Here is a 14,537-nt window from a genome sequence, read left to right on the forward strand (position 1 = left end):
TACATTAAAATGGTGGAAGCCCTCAGTGGCGCTGCCAATGCTAAAATAGCCTTTTGGTAACTAGAGGCCTCTATCCTTCTTTATGGGTTACGGTATAAGAACTAGGTCGGCTTTAGGACCCAAGGGAGATTCGGATGTTATGAGGACATAAGGCTTGGTTGGTTTAATGGGAGAACGACTGAGTGCATCAGGATACATTAACTAATAATACACATGGACAAGTATGCGGATAAGTTGTCAAAGAGCCCGAACAATGACCCCTAATAACGTTCGAATTGGTCAAGGTAAAGTTCTGTTTAAAATATTTTGTTTCAGTCATGCCATAAATAGTAGTAGTTCGCATTGTAGTCAGTGGGGATGCGGATATCTTCACCCAATCTGCTCTGCTAGGCCTTGAACTGTCAAAAACGAGCCAAAATATCATATTGTCTGTAACATATAGTTAGTTGTGTGACGCATTGCCCATTTCCATAGTAACTCAGGGTATTACGTGTGTTACATATGTCCAAAGAGTTAACAAATAATTGCTGTAAAATCGTTTTTTATTTTGCTGTCGCGCAGGGTGTTGGGGGGAAAAACTAAATGTAATCTGTACGGTTACACTGTCATGAATTGTTATGAGTAAATTGGTTGCATGCCGCTTGGTTTCATTTGGCAACAGCAAGGACTAGTAAATCCGCGGTGTTTTAGTCCACAAATCCCCACCACCCCTCGTACTGTTCTCTTGTGAAGTTTAGCCTATTTATTGTCTTAATTTAGTTGAAACGGTTGTTTGTTCAATAATTTTATTAACGTCAAAAACCTGAAATAAGAGTGACTTGGTGGTTGTTCCATTGAATTATTTCTACATTGTTTCCGAACCATAGAGGAACCTGCGCATAATTTTTTTTCAGTAGTCTAACACGTGTGATACTTGAACCAGAATCTGGGTGTATAGTAACGTCTACCGTAAACCCAGATTCTGGTTCAACTGTAATCCTAATGTAACAATGGTATTTACTTTTTTCTTTAGTGTGAAAACATTGTATCCGCATACTAATACTGTATATACCCTGACAGATTGGCGTAAACATTGTATTAAAAACTGAATTTTATTGCAGAATTAATTTCATGAAAAGCAACCACCGAGCTCTTATTCTTGACGTCTCCTTTAACCTTGTGAGGGAAATGCGCCGACGCTGCCCAAATTATTTTCTGTCGAAACGCAAATATTCGTCGCTCGCGATACAGATTTAATTTAAATGTATATATATATTTAAATTAAATGAACTCTTGCTCTACGCAGGATGGCTGAATTGCACCTGGTTGTGTTTTGAGTAATACCTGCTACCAACCAGAAATTGAATGGTCCAGTGGAAATGCGCATGTAAGGTGAGAGCATAGTGGTGTTAAAATACTCATACTAACCATACTATTTGTGACGTAAATTGAGTATGCTTATTGGTCATAGTATGGATATAGTTGGTATGCCAAAAGTTCCCGGATGTCGTACTACGTTCGCCAATACACGAAGTATACAAACAGTGGACACTAATTTCTGTGCTTTTAGGGCCCATAATGCAATTCTTTAAAAAGTACTTTTAATATTTGAAGAAAATGGTAAGTCCAGCAAGAGCCGATACAAATTCATTGCTTTAACGAATTATGACAAATGTTGGGCAATTTATTTATTTATTTATTTTAAATTTGACCTTTATTTAACTAGGCAAGTCAGTTAAGAACAAATTCTTATTTTCAATGACGGCCTAGGAACAGTGGGTTAACTGCCTGTTCAGGGGCAGAACACAGATTTGTACCTAGTCAGCTCGGGGATTTGAACTTTCAACCTTTCAGGTAACTAGTCCAACACTCTAACCACTAGGCTACCCTGCCGCCAATATAATAAAGTATTGATTTTGCAAATAAGTTACTTTACATGTCATGTTGGCTGACAATTTGTTAGCTACGCTATCCTTACGAACCACATAGGATGGTAGCTGGCTAACATGCATACTAACGTTAGTTGGCTATTACATCAAACTAGCCAGGGAGTATATTAACTGTATGCTTCCTAACTACCCAACGTATATTGACTTGATTATTCTTGTCATTCTTAGCTAAGTGGAATAGTCGTTGTGCGTTTTCTTCGGACATTCGGGTGCCGGTGTCAGTAAACATTGCCAAAAAAAGCGTAATTAAATTGTTCCCAGCAGCAGTTTGTCACCAATGCTTTGGATAACAGGAAAACAGCCTTACCAGCTCTGCTAGGGTGAGTGAAATGGGGAACTCTCTGAATTTTCAAACGGACAATCTGACAACTCTGAATTTACGAACGCTCAGAGTGCACTCTAGATTGAATTTAAGAACTCAACAGAAGGCGTAAAATGTCTAGCTAGTAATTTGTTATACTAACAAGTTAGCAAGAGGTTGCATAGCAACACCAACTTCTGGTAGACAGGCGCAGCGCTAGTATGCTCAACTGAAGAAGGTATACTAAAATGAACATAGTATGTAGTGTATATACTCAAGTATGTAGTATATAGTATGTTTAGTATAGGTATTCGAACACAGCTCATGTCTTACCTCGGCTGGAGGTTGTTACATTCAGATGAAACTTTGCTAAATTGCATACAGTAAATATATATTTTGTATTTGAAAGATTCTTTCTCGCTGGTATGAAAGTTAAGTTCCAAAGTTTTCCAAAACCATATTGCAAGCCAGGATTATTAACGTTTCTAAACGTTAAAACAGAGCATCGGGATTATAGTTCTCTTGGAGCCACCTGTGGTCCATACCTTCATCTGAGAACCCTAAAAGGGAGACTGCTGTAAGCTCCCTTGGGTTTTGGAGAGCTATAAATGACCCATCATACTGCATTAGTGTTTTTCACGATGTTGAACTTGACATCACAGCTTTGTCATGACATTTAGAAAATACACACTATGTGGGCACCTGCTCGTCGAACATCTCATAACAAAATCATGGGCATTAATATGGAGTTGCCCCCCCCCCCCTTGCTGCTATAATAGCCTGCACTCTTCTGGGAAGGCTTTCCACTAGATGTTGGAACGTTGCTATGGGGATTTGCTTCCATTCAGCCACAAGCATTTATGAGGTCGGGCACTGATGTTGGGTGATTAGGCCTGGCTCGCAGTCTGCATTCCAATACATCCCAAAGGTGTTTGATAGGATTGAGGTCAGGGCTCTGTGCAGGCCAGTCAAGTTGTTCCACACTGATCTTGACAAACCATTATTATGAAAACATTTTTAACCCTTTGTATTTCTCCCCAATTTCATGGTATCCAATTGGTAGTTAGTCTTGTCTCATCGCTGCAACTCCCGTACAGACTCGAGAGAGAGGCCAAGGTCAAGAGCCGTGCGTCCTCCGAAACACAACCCAGCCGAGCCGCACTACTTCTTGACACAATGCCCGCTTAACGGCAGGGTAGCCTAGTGGTTAGTGTTGGACTAGTAACCGAAAGGTTGCAAGTTCGAATCCCTGAGCTGACAAGGTACAAATCTGTCGTTCTGCCCCTGAACAGGCACTTAACTCACTGTTCCTAGGCCGTCATTGAAAATAAGAATTTGTTCTTAACTGACTTGCCTAGTAAAATAAAGGTACAATTAAAAAACCCGTAAGCCAGCCGCACCAATGTGTCAAAGGAAACACCGTACTTCTGGTGACCGTGTCAGCGTACATTGTACCCGGCCCGCCACAGGAGTCGCTAGTGCGTGAAAGGACAAGAATATCCCTGCCAGCCTAACCCGGACGATGCTGAACCAATTGTGTGCCGCCGCCCCATGGGTTTCCAGGTCACGGTCGGCTGCGACAGAGCCTGGACTTGATCCAGGATCTGTAGTGGCACAGCTATTCCTCCTCCATCTAACTTTACATTTGGCACTATGCTTTCGGGCAGGTAGCGTTCTCCTGGCATCTGCCAAACTCAGATTAATTCAAAATCAAAAGTAAGCCAGTATCTGGTGTGGCCACCAGCTGCATTAAGTACTGCAGTGCATCTCCTCCTCACGGACTGCACCAGATTTGCCAGTTCTTGCCGTGAGATGCTACCCCACTCTTCCACCAAGGCACCTGCAAGTTCCCAGACATTTCTGGGGGGGAATGGCCCAAGCTCTCACCCTCCAATCCAACAGGTCCCAGACGTGCTCAATGGGATTGAGATCTGGGCTCTTCACTGGCCATGGCAGAACACTGACATTTCTGTCCTGCAGGAAATCACAAACAGAATGAACAGTATGGCTGTGGCATTGTCATGATTGAGGGTCATGTCAGGATGAGCCTGCAGGAAGGGTACCACATAAGGGAGGAGGATGACTTCCCTGTAGCGCACAGCGTTTAGATTGCCTGCAATGACAACAAGCTCAGTCCAATGATGCGGTGACACCCCCCCCCCCCCCACACCATGACGGACCATCCACCTCCAAATCGATCCTGCTCCAGAGTACAGATCTCCGTGTAACGCACATTCCTTCGACGATAACCTGCGAATCCGACCATCACCCCTGGTGAGACACAACCGCGACTCGTCAGTGAAGACTACTTTTTACCAGTCCGGTCTGGTCCAGCGATGGTGGGTTTGTGCCCATAGGTGATGTTGTTGCTAGTGATGTCTCGTGAGGATCTGCCTTACATCAGGCCCACAATCCCTCAGGCCAGCCTCTCTCAGCCTATTGTGGACAGTCTGAGCACTGATGGAGGGATTGTGCGTTCCTGGTGTAACTTGGGCAGTTGTTATTGCCATTTTGTAACTGTCCCGCAGGTGTGATGTTCGGATGTACCGATCCTGTGCAGGTGTTACACGTGGTCTGCCACTGCAAGGACGATCAGCTGTCCGTCCGGTCTCCCTGTAGCGCTGTCTTAGGCGTCTCACAGCACGGACATGGCAATTTATTGCCCTGGCCACATCTGTAGGCCTCATGCCTCCTCCCAGCATGCCTAAGGCACGTTCACGCAGATGAGCAGGGACCCTGGGCATCTTTCTTTTGGTGGTTTTTCAGAGTCTGTAGAAAGGCCTCTCTTTAGTGTCTTAAGTTATCATAATTGTGACCTTAACCTGTTGCGACAAGCAGTCCCGTATCCGGGAGCGCAATTATGGCCTCAAGCTCATTACCATAACGCAACGTTAACTATTCATGAAAATCGCAAATAAAATGAAATAAATATATTGGCTCACAAGCTTAGCCTTTTGTTAACAACACTGTCATCTCAGATTTTCAAAAAATGCTTTTCAACCATAGCTACACAAGCATTTGTGTAAGAGTATTGATAGCTAGCATAGCATTAAGCCTAGCATTCAGCAGGCGACATTTTCACAAAAACAAGAAAATCATTCAAATAAAATAATATACCTTTGAAGGACTTCAGATGTTTTCACTGAGGAGACTCAGATAGCAAATGTTCAGTTTTTCCCCAAAATATTATTTGTGTAGGAGAAATCGCTCCGTTTTGTTCATCACGTTTGGCTAAGAAAAAAAAAACGAAAATTCAGTCATTACAACGCAAACTTTTTTCCAAATGGAACTCCATAATATCGACAGAAACATGGCAAATGTTGTTTAGAATCTATCCTCAAGGTGTTTTTCACATATCTCTTCGATGATAAGTCACTCGTGGCAGTTTGGTTTCTTCTCTGTTCAAAATGGAAAAATGCAGGCACCTGGAGATTACGCAATAGTTTCGACGGAGGACACCGAGTGGACACCTTGTAATGTAGTCTCTGGTCAATTTTCCAATGATATGCCTACAAATACGTCACAATGCTGCAAACACCTTGGGGAAACGACAAAGTGTAGGCTCATTCCTTGCGCATTCACAGCCATATAAGGAGACATTGGAACACAGCGCCTCAAATCTGGCTCACTTCCTGTATGAAATTTCATCTTGGTTTCGCCTGTAGCATTAGTTCTGTGGCACTCACAGACAATATCTTTGCAGTTTTGGAAACGTCAGTGTTTTCTTTCCAAAGCTGTTTATTATATGCATAGTGGAGCATCTTTTCGTGACAAAATATCTTCTTTAAAACGGGAATGTTTTTCATCCAAAAATGAAATACTGCCCCCAGAGGTTCAATAGGTTAATTGCCTACCATCTATGTTGTTAGCGTCTTAACCTCTCTAGGGTATGTGGAACGCTAGCGTCCCATCTGGCCAACATCCAGTGAGGTTGCAGAGCGCCAAATTCAATTACAGAAATGCTCATTATAAAAATTCAGAAAACAAAACATATTTTACATGGGTTTAAAGATTAACTTCTTGTTAAACCAACCAGTGTCATATTTATAAAATGCTTTTCGGCGAAAGCATACCTAGCCCAGAACATACCTAGCCCAGTTGACAAATTATTACAAACAGTAACCAGCCAGGCAGAAGTGTTACAAAACTCAGAAATAGAGAAAATTAATCACTTACCTTTGATCTTCATATGGTGGCAATCAGAAGACATTAATTTACTCAAATGTTCATTTTGTACGATAAAGTCTCTTTATATCCAAAAACCTCTGTTAGTGTGTTTTCTTCGGTAATCCACAGGCTCAAACTCAGTCAGAACAAAAATAAAAATTGTATCCGTAAAGTTCATAGAAACATGTCAAACGATGTTTATATTCAACCATCAGGTTGTTTTTTTTAGCCTAAATGTTCTATAATATTTCAACAGGACAATAACGTCGTCAATATAAAAGGTAAACAATAAATGCACATGCGCCTGATAGAAATTCTGCGTCACGTTAGGGTCCACTCGTTCAGACTGATCTTACTCCCTCATTTATAAAAATACAAGCCTGAAATGATTTCTAAAGAAATAGTAACTGCAAATGGAGTCCTAAGTCAATGGATACTGTAATGGCATTGAATAGAAAACTACAAAACCCCAAAAATAACTACTTCCTGAATGGATTTCTCTGGATTTCACCTGCTAAATCAGTTCTGTTATACTCAAACACTATTTTAACAGTTTGTAAACTTCGGTGTTTTCTATCCAAATCTACCAGTTATATGCATATCATATCTTCTGGGCCCGAGTAGCAGGCCGTTTAATTTGGGCATGCTTTTCATCCAAAATTCCGAATGCTGCCCCCTACCCTAGAGAGGTTAATGACCGTTCATTATTTGTTTATGATTAATTGAAAAAGCATGGGAAACTGTGTTGAAACCTTTTTTTTTACAATGATCTATGAAGTTATTTGGATTTTTACGAATTATCTTTGAAAGACAGGGTCCTGAAAAGGACGTTTCTTTATTTGCTGAGTTTAGTTCAAACTAGGGATACACAATATATCGGTAAGCATATCGGAATCGGACGATATTAGCTAAAAATGCCGGCATCGGCTCTACGTGTAGTTTAACACTGTCAAAGCTGACTTGCATACCTGTGTAACGTAGGTAGCTGACGTAATGACGCCACAAAAAAATACAGAGCTACATGTGCAACACAGCATTCCTAACACAGCTTACTGTGTTGTTCTATTTTGAAGTTTCAAAGGAAGCTAACAAAAAGGTCATATGCAGCGTTTGATGCTATTAGTTCCTGAGGGGAGAAAGTTTCAATACCACAAACCTGAATACTCATTTGAAAGTGCTTCACCCCCAGACGTTCAGCGGCTACTTAGAACAAAAGCAGAAAAACAAAGCGCACACTTCCAACTAAACCAGTTCAAGTCGAGCAGTCATTTGAAAGAGTAAGAATTTCAGTGAGACAACTCAAAGGTGAAATCCATTAACGCCAACATAATGGAATTCATTGCCCTTGACAATCAACCCTTCTCTGTCATGGATGATGTTGGATTTCGCCGACTGGTCGAGCACCTCGAGCCCCGGTACACACTAGCAAGTAGGTGCTATTTTTCAGATGTTGCCCTACCGGAGTTACACAGTATTGTTGAAACGCACAACCATGAGCTACTTGCTATGGGCGTCACTGCTATTAGCTTCACGACTGACATTTGGACTAGTGACGTCAGCCCCATGAGCGTGCTGAATCTGACAGCACAGTAGGTCAACGAGGATTTCGTACTGAGGAAAGCTGTCTTGCATGCTCAAGAATGGGGTTGACGTCACTTGTGGGTCATTTTAAACGCATACAGCTGCCTGCAAGCAATACAGAAGCAGCTTGGCGTGAAAACGAAAAGGCCTAAGCAAGATGTTTCCACCAGATGGAACAGTACTTTTTACATGGAGTGCCTGCTGGAACAAAAATGAGTGCTTGGCATGTACACAGCTGACTGAGTTACCTGCAACAGTCACTATAAACTTATGGAGACTCACTGAAAACATGAACACACTCCTAGCTCCATTCAAACAACACTCAAGAAATAAGCTCATCTGCAGCAGATGTGATACCCTCTGTCATGGTTTTGAAACGCCTGCTCGACAACTGCCGACACAGACATTGGGGTTAATTTGAATCATGTCTGTGAGGATAACAGAACTAATTTAGCAGGTGAAACCCAGAGGACAAACCAGATTTTTTTTCCTGAGGTCACTTTTCAATGGGGTTTAATTAATCCAGATTTCTAAGGGATCTTCTTGCAGTTCCTACCTCTTCCACTGGATGCCAACTGTCTTTAGAAATTGAGGTTTTTCCTTTGTGTAATGAAGAAGTAGCCCTGTTCAGAACGAGGGTCACTTCAAGTGTACTGTTAGAGGCGCGTGACCAGAAAGCTAGCTACAGTTTGTTTTCCTCCTGTATTGAACACAGATCATCCAGTCTTCAATTTTATTGCTTATTTACGTTAAATACCCAAAGTTGTATTATAAAAGTAGTTTTGAAATGTTTTGGCAAAGTTTACAGGTAACTTGAGATTTTGTAGTCACATTGCGCAAGTTGGAACCCATGTTTTTCTGGATCAAACGCGCCAAATAAATGTACTTTTTGGATATGTATATCGACGGAATTAATCGAACAAAAGGACCATTTTTGATGTTTATGGGACATATTGGAGTGCCAACAAAAGAAGCTCGTCAAAGGTAAGGCATGAATTATATTTTTATATCTGCGTTTTGTGTTGCGCCTGCAGGGTTGAAATATGCTTTTCTCTCTTTGTTTACGGAGGTGCTATCCTCAGATAATAGCATTGTTTGCTCTCGCCGAAAAGCCTTTTGGAAATCTGACATGTTGGCTGGATTCACAACAAGTGTAGCTTTAATTTGCTATCTTGCATGTGATTTAATTGAAAGTTTGATTTTTTTTAAATAGTAATTTATTTGAATTTGGCGTTCTGCATTTTCCCTGGCGTTTGGCCAGGTGGGACAACCTCGCTGGGATAAGGAACCTTTTGGTTCTAGACTTGGCCATCTAGTACTGTTTCCCGGGCGGTAGCAGTCTATGACTTGGGTATCCTTACTCAACATTAACAGGAGTGCTCCAAACAAAAGATTATGACTCAATTGACAGAACTTGTCAATGGAATTAAATAAACTTGTTTCTCACAAGTGTCCACTCCGACAATGAGAACATGAAGACTATAATCTAATATTGAATGCATTAAAATAACTGTAACAAACATTGTAGAATAGGAATTAATGGTAAATGTACTAATGTTGATATCTGTAATGGGGAACTTGATCTATACTTAACGAACAAACGAAAACAATTCAGACATTGAATGTGCACAAATTTGGAGTGTGCATTCCGGAGAGAAGTGCATCGGGGGCACATGGTCAATCTGACGTCTGCATTGGCCATGCAGCATTTCCGGTGATATGGCTTCAGTAGAAGTCAGGGTAAGAATGGCCTCCGCAGAAGTCGGGGTGTTCATACTACTTGCGCTTCACGGAGCAGTGCAGAGCTGTTGTACGGGAAGTGAGTTTGTGTTTATACAGGATGTACCGCCCCCACCTACCATCATGCCAATACGGGGCTATACAGAGCCCACCGCAATTGTTACAAAATCTGGGAGGTTCATGGTGATGTAGCACTGAGCTTGAGTTGGCTTCAGCATGCCTCTATAATTATGTATAATATTTGTATTTTTTAATTGTTAGCTACCACTAGTCAAAACTCTGATCCTATAGCTTCTATTTAAATAGTGAGCCAACATGTTTTCAGCACTTTTGCCTGACTGATCGACACTTGTCTCTCTGCAGCAGACACACAGTGAGCAATATGTTTGCAACATCATCGTAATAAAATCAGTATTGAATCGCAATACATTGAGAATCTCAACGCATATTGTATCGGCAGTTAAGTATTGTGAAATCGTTTTGTGAGGTCCATGGCAATTCCCAGCCGTAATCTTCACGCTCGTCAAGGTGGTCCATTTGAAACCAGGGGCGATGGTGGTTGCTTAGTTAATTAACATAAAACGAACAACATTCTCTGAAAGCTATAATTCAGAGGTGAGCCCCCCTGTCTGGAGTTATTACAAATCAAGGGATGGCTCTGGAGATTTTTTATGTCGGTCCTGTAAATGCTCCGTCTATACCCCCTCACACACTCATTGTTCCCTATCGCTCAGCCTGTTCCGAACATTAGTGATTAATGCAAAGATTGTTCACATTCAGCATGCTGTCAAATTTAACAAATTATATTGACAGCCTCTTTCAAACTACTCTTAACGGGAATTACCTTCACACTCATTACATAATTTACTTTTGCTACGTTTTTGTATCAATTGAATCTGACGAATGATTCTGTTTTATTTTTATGTCTGACATAATTGGAAACCACACGAATGGCGGGAACGTTTATACTCTTAACACGACACAAGGTAATAGATGGTAAAGGATCATCGACATGCATGGTCAGTGAACGCCTGGCTGGTAATGGAACAGAACGTTAACCAAAATAGTAGTTCTAATATGGGCAATTTGGCTGACTAACTTTCATAATTTCACCCATTTGGTGGGTTGTACTGTCGTGTCTTTGGCTATACCGGATTAAGTGATCTGACATGCTATTCTATGATTGAGCTAATCATGTAAATGTAATTAACTAGAGTCGGGCACCACAAAATAATATTTATAGAGCCGTTATCTTCCGAATAAACTCTTAACCTCTTGCTCCTACCTGACACGCAGGCGTCCCATCTAGACATCTGGAAATGCAAATGCGCTACGCTAAATGCTAATAGTACTAGTTAAAACTCAAACGTTCATTAAAATACACATGCAGGGTATTGAATTAAAGCTACACTCGTTGTGAATCCAGGCAACAAGTCAGATTCTTTAAATGCTTTTCGGCGAAAGCATGAGAAGCTATTATCTGATAGCATGTAACACCCCAAAAGACCCGCAGGGGACGTAAACAAAATAATTAGCATAGTCGTCGCTACACAAACCGCACAAATAAAATATAAAACATTCATTACCTTTGACCATCTTCTTTGTTGGCACTCCTAGATGTCCCATAATCACTATTGGGTCTTTTTTCCGATTAAATCGGTCCATATATAGCCTAGATATCGACGATAAACTTTCACAAAACACTTAAATACTTTTGTAATGCAACTTCAGGTATTAGTAAACGTTAATAAGCGATCAAATTGATCACGAGGCGAATTATATTCTTTAGCTGTCCGTCTGGAAATATTGTCCGGGTAATTCTCAACCAAAATATCCGGTCGGATTACCAGAAAATAGTTCATTTCCCCCCCCCTTCTGTCGTTCCCAGAATCTATATTTTAACCAAGGGTTTTGCAAATGTAACTTCGGTAGGGTAGAGAGTCATAAATACCTCCCCCCTCAGGCCAACGTCATGCCAGTACCTAGGGAACTCTACCTGTTAGGAACTGTACCTGGCAGAAACAGCTGCTACATGTATGACTTGTTAGGACTAAGGGTGATGCCACTCAAAAGTACTCTCAGCCTTTGTGCTGTACACACCGGATCAGCCACAGCATCTACCATATGCAGATTCTGGCCTGGCTGTGTCAAATACATTTTTATTTGTCAGTCTTTTTAAACGGTGTAGACTAACAGTGAAATGTTTAAATACTGGTCATTTTTCTACAATGCAGAGTTAAACAAATAAGGGGGGAAAAATGGAAATGGTGGCGAGGTGTAAAAATAACATTGTTATATAGATGGAGTACCAGTACTGAGTTGCTGTGCAGGGTGTGAGGTAATTGAGGTAGCTATGTACATATCGGTAGGATTAAAGTGAGTAGACTTGGTGCACTGGCACCTCTTGCTGTGTGTGTGAGTGGTATAAGGGTAAATCCTTTTGAATTCAGTAACTTTTTGACAGCACTCCTTTTTGATTTGAATTAGACCTTGCTCATTGTAGAAGTGCCCAGAAAGTGACCCATTTTGCATACCTGACCGTACTGTCTCCACTGGAAAGTATAAACCATTGAAATGGATATAATTTAAAAGCTAACAGACAAGGGTGTAACTTTGTGTTGCATATTGGGGGTGTCAGGGTCAATGGGTTCTGGGGTCAAATCACTTTCAGGGGGATCGGGTGGCATGCCCACACCCAGGATATAAAATGTTTTAATAATTAGCTGGTAAATTTGTTTCTGGTCATTCTGAAGGGAAAATGCATCCAAAACCTACCTGATAATTTGGTCAATATAGCCTAACAACAACTGAAATATCAATTTCAGTATGACTAAACTATTGGTCCAAGTTTTTTTCCCTACTGAGTGCAACCCTGTTGACTTTTCTACTCTAATTAATAAAAAATAAAAAAGACACCATTTAAAATATACATGTCCCTTCAAATTGTGCCTAATAAAATATTGCTCCATATTATCAGGCTGGTTGTGTTATTTAGCATTATCACCTGTAGCCCAACTGATACAGCATAGTGACGATAAATACATGGGCTTAAGCATGGTGTTATCTGTATTTGTGCTAATCATGACCTAATCAGTACTTTCAGGCAAGGCACCCTGTCATCTTGGAACACATTTTCTCAATTGAAATATAAAAGTGATTCTGGAGGTATTCTTGGTGATTTATGTTGCATCAACATAAGTGCTTTCCCTGCACAATTTGAACATTCAAATGTGTTTTCTTAACAGAAATAAGGAGGATAGTCAGCTGGTCAGTCTGACAGGCCTCTGACTGTGTAGAGGAACCGGCTTGTTTGAGCTTACTGCCGAAGGTTGAGAGACGGCCCTACTCCAATTCTGTAGCCTACTAGAAACCAGTTGTTTCAAAGTTTATAATACTGGTCTTAGAACTCTCAAAATTGAGCCCAATTTAATCGTTACTAATTATCACTCAGTTTGAAAAATGGCACTCGCACGCTAGATGCGAATCTCCTCACTTAGCAATAGAAACATTCTCTATTAGAAAAAGATAATTTTCTATATAATTCTTTCTACTGAATTTACAATGTTAACTTGTAACAAAGTACAGTCACATTTATCTCACATAATTGAGAGTTTGTATAGGAGAGAAAGAGACACTATTGCTCCGTTTTCCTTATAAGCCTTGCGCAACTTTTTTTCCCTTCACAAACCACAGCCTCTGAGGACCGGGCCAAACCAAAAGTGTTATTGGCTGCCGGCGGGATCCAATATTAAAATGAGGAATTGAATAGTACTGTGTAGTGTAAATCCATAGAAAGCCATTAGCTACTGTGGAAAAATAATCCATTGTCAAATATTGTCTTTTTTAAATGTATTTTTATGTACCTTTAACGTATATCTAATAATGAGTAAACTCTGTTTGTTCATTTTTCATATTATATGATGTATATGACTATTAATAATCAAAGGTTTTTGTGTTATGCCCCCCATCGTTTGAGATGCATGCTCTTAAATACAGGGTGGGTACCACAAAAATGGTTGGAGGTCCATACATCAGTGTTGATTTTAATGGGATATCTGTTTTAATGTAACTGTCAGTCTTCCATAGGAAATCTATTGAAATATTGATAATAGAATAAAGATGACAAATTTAAATTGACATTTTATGGGCAATCCTCTGTGGTAGTAATTAAAGTTAAAATTCATTACAGCAGTTGTCTGAACTCTTTTGCAGACATCCTGACTTCGAAGAGGTCTTCTCACACAACACCTACTCACTTTGGAGGAGCAGTGACTAAATATCTCACAGCCCCTTTAGGGATGTGGGAATCCGCTCAGAGTAAAATATACATCCACCTCTTTTTCGTTAAAAGGCGGCACAAGCCGGCATTTCTGACCAAGATCAAACTGAGGGTGCAGGATGGCCTGACTGGATTCAGTGTTACCGGATCTCTCTCTTACTAGAACGGCATGTTCCTGTCTGGCTGCACTTTGTTATTTGGCTGCACGGTCATCTTGTTTCCCTGTGCTCCAACTCATTTCTGTTGCTCCAATCTCTCCTCACATTCTCTTTCCTTGTACTCAAGCTATAATTTCTGTTCAAGCAAAACATTTTGTTGCGCCACCTTTGCCTTTAGTTCTAACTCCCTTAGTTGCACGTCTACAGGATGTTCTCTACCCGTAGCACCCTTTTCATCAGCCTCTCTCACCAAGAAGATTTTTTCCTCTACCAAAACAGTACCGATCAACTCTGACTACTACTTTTGGATCGCCAGATGCCACTGATGTCATAATGCTTTGTAATGATGTGCAGATTTGCATCTCCCATGTAGGGTTTTCCAC

The 14,537-nt window shown here is 40.8% G+C and overlaps 1 protein-coding gene across 2 annotated transcripts in view; it reads left to right on the top strand.

Annotated features, from left to right (window-relative positions):
• LOC123995162 (RAC-alpha serine/threonine-protein kinase-like) overlaps nt 1-14,537 on the top strand; it is an 85,859-nt gene that overhangs the window by 16,582 nt on the left and 54,740 nt on the right. The window contains exon 1 of one of the 2 annotated variants that reach the window (XM_046298565.1): nt 95-284. The exons of the other annotated variant lie outside the window; for it this stretch is intronic. The gene's annotated coding sequence lies outside the window, so the exon portion shown is untranslated. Of the gene's footprint in view, nt 1-94; nt 285-14,537 lie in introns of those variants that run through there. 2 annotated transcript variants of the gene reach the window in all.

The sequence above is a fragment of the Oncorhynchus gorbuscha genome, linkage group LG14 (assembly GCF_021184085.1).
Source record: "Oncorhynchus gorbuscha isolate QuinsamMale2020 ecotype Even-year linkage group LG14, OgorEven_v1.0, whole genome shotgun sequence".
Taxonomy (NCBI): domain Eukaryota; kingdom Metazoa; phylum Chordata; class Actinopteri; order Salmoniformes; family Salmonidae; genus Oncorhynchus; species Oncorhynchus gorbuscha.